Genomic DNA, 2,832 nt, shown 5'->3' on the forward strand with positions numbered 1-2,832 from the left:
TCGAGGCGAGGCACACGAGCAGTTTACCCAGCTTCGGAGCTCTCCGGAGAGATAACACTCCTACTGCTGCTTATCTGGTTGTATTATCTGGTGTTCTTGCTCTCGAGCGAGAGAGTGTGATGTTTTCTGGGCTACGAATGAATCGAAGCGAACTGTTCGAACCTCCGAACCCCCCCTATGTTGCGCATGGGCGTCCTTTTATACGCTAAAGGGGTCACCGACAGGTGGCAACGCAGAGGAGGGTAAAAACGTAAAAAGCGAGGTAGTTGATACAGTTGCTTGTACAGTGCACCCTACCTAACCCTGACGGCAGGGGACAAGGGCATTAAATGCTTGTCTGAGTCGCCCGAACAGTGCAGAAAAGGACCGTTAGGGGCGCCACCGTTCGCCACGATGGCGATCTTGTCAGCTTCGCATGCCACTGCGCACCGCTGGCTGCACAGCCTCCCGCCACGTGCGACCGGAGAGCCCCCAGAGCGACACGTTGGTGGATGCGCTAGAGCGTGGGCGCAGAGTGGGCGCCTGCCGCGGCAAGCGCCTTACCGCTGTTGTTATCTTGCCGGGTCCAGAAGCTCGTCGCTCACCGGGCCCCGGGGTACCTTGTTTAGTCTTCCCGGCAAGCTCCTCTTGCCGGGGCCTTGTTGGCTTGCTGGAGCGCGTGGCGCGTCGCGGCAAGTTCCTTGGAGCGCCTTGGTTGGCCTTTCCGGCAAGCTCCTCTTGCCGGGGCCTTGTCTCCTTAGCTTAAATACTTTGTTCTTGGATGTCTCCAAGGGAACCTTGGGGGATCTTGGCGTTCGCCCGGCAAGCCTTTGCCACGGGGTGATGCAACTGCCCGTGCACAAGTTCGGGGTACTAGGGTACCCCTATTCTAGTACACCGACAGGAGCCCCCGGGCCTGGGCCAGACACGGTGCCGAGCACTGTTGGGCCAGGCCCAAGACAGGGCACGGACACACGCGGGCTGGTCCGCGCCAAATCTTGCTCCGCATCCACCGCGCTCTCTCATAACGGCACGCGTTGAATGCGGCATCGTGGGAGAGATCGTGGGTGGTTGTTTATTTGGAAGGCCGAAACGTCCGCCCCGTCCCTCTTTATAAGCAGAGGAAACAGAGGCAGTTCGTTCCCCCTCGCTGGTTGTTGCTACTTCTTCTTCACAAACTCCGCCGCTCTCCCCTTCTACTCGAAGCCGAGAGAGAAGCGCTCCGCCCCCCATTGCCACCAGCATCACCACGCCGATGACCTTCCCCACCACCTCCGCCATGGCCCCGAAAGCCGACAAGGGAAAGGGTGTGAAGTCGGCCGAGGCGCAGCGGCTCGCGGCGCTGCGGAAGGAGCGGGCGATCTTCACCCCCCAGCTCGGCGTGCAGGAGCTGAGGGAGTACTTCTACCTCTTTTGGGCGACGGAGACGCGTGCGCATCCGCGCACGAGGGTACTCCCAGCCGCTGCCTCGGAGTTGGCTCCAAATGGGTACCCGTTCTTCCCGCTATTCTTCTATTGCGGGCTCTGCCCACCCTTCTCGGAGTTCTTCTGTGATATTATGAACACATATGGCTTCCGCCTCCTTGACTTCACCCCCAACGCTGTCCTGACCATGGCAGTTTTCGCACATTTGTGCGAAAACTTTGTCGGAGTCCACCCTAGTGTTGCCCTTTTCCGCCACTACTTCGTACCTCGGGTAGAGAGAGGAGAGCCGCTTGCCGGAGGGATTGCTTGGATCTCGAGAGTCGGCAAGAAGGAGACGTACTTGGAGGGTGAGCTCCGCAGCAAGTGGGAGGAGTGAAGAGCGGAATGGTGCTGGATCGTCGAGGAGAATCCGCAGCCCTTCACCGCCGTGCACCAAACTCCAATAGTGTGCGGCAATGACTGGAGCAACGTGGCGCCGGAAGACGAGAGGCTGAAGATCGCCATCACTAGGATTCTTCGCCTCAGGCTTGTCGGGCTCACCGTAGGTGCTGTCGGGGCAGATTTCCTCCACCGCCGCATTGCCCCCCTGCAGGAGAGGGGGAGGCCCGCCTGGGAATTCAAGAATTCGGCGGACATCATGAGGCTGCGGCCGGGCCTCAACTACAACTTCACCGTCTTGGAGTTGGACGCAATGCTCTTGGAATTATTCAAACGCGACCCCCAGCACCCATTCACACTGCCGAGGGGCGTAGTTCCTTTGTGCAATAACTCTTCGCTTGACCGGATCCGCGCCATGATGCCATTGTGCGATTCACATGGCATCGTCCCAACTTGGCAAGAGCCTGCAGATGACGTTGTGCGAGTGTTCTTCGACACCTTGGAGGAAGTGCCGGTCCGCGCTGACGAGCAGAAGAGCCTCACCCGTGACACCACCGACAAGGAGCTGCAGCTCATCGCCACTAGGGCGGAAGAGGCTGCGACCGCAGCTGCTGCGGGCGTGTTTGGGTTCACTGTGGAGGAGGCGGAGGCTGCGGAGGCGGCAAACCTTGCCGAGCGCGCGGAGTTCATGGGCGAGGAGGAGCCTGCCGGTTCCGAAGCCGAGCCGAGCGAGGCCGGCGAGGAGGGGGCCGAGCCTTCAAAGAACTTGCCGCAGGCGGAGCCCCCGGCCCCGCCAAGGAGGTGCCTTCGAAACTAATCCACGAACACCTATGGGGCTGGCGGACCGGGCCCCTTTCGGTTCGGCGGGGGGCGGAGGTCGCGCGAAGAGCAGCTCGAGGCGAGGCACACGAGAAGTTTACCCAGCTTCGGAGCTCTCCGGAGAGATAACACTCCTACTGCTGCTTGTCTGGTTGTATTATCTGGTGTTCTTGCTCTCGAGCGAGAGAGTGTGATGTTTTCTGGGCTACGAATGAATCGAAGCAAACTGTC

The sequence above is a fragment of the Triticum dicoccoides genome, chromosome 1B, assembly GCF_002162155.2.
Source record: "Triticum dicoccoides isolate Atlit2015 ecotype Zavitan chromosome 1B, WEW_v2.0, whole genome shotgun sequence".
In the NCBI taxonomy this organism is placed as follows: domain Eukaryota; kingdom Viridiplantae; phylum Streptophyta; class Magnoliopsida; order Poales; family Poaceae; genus Triticum; species Triticum dicoccoides.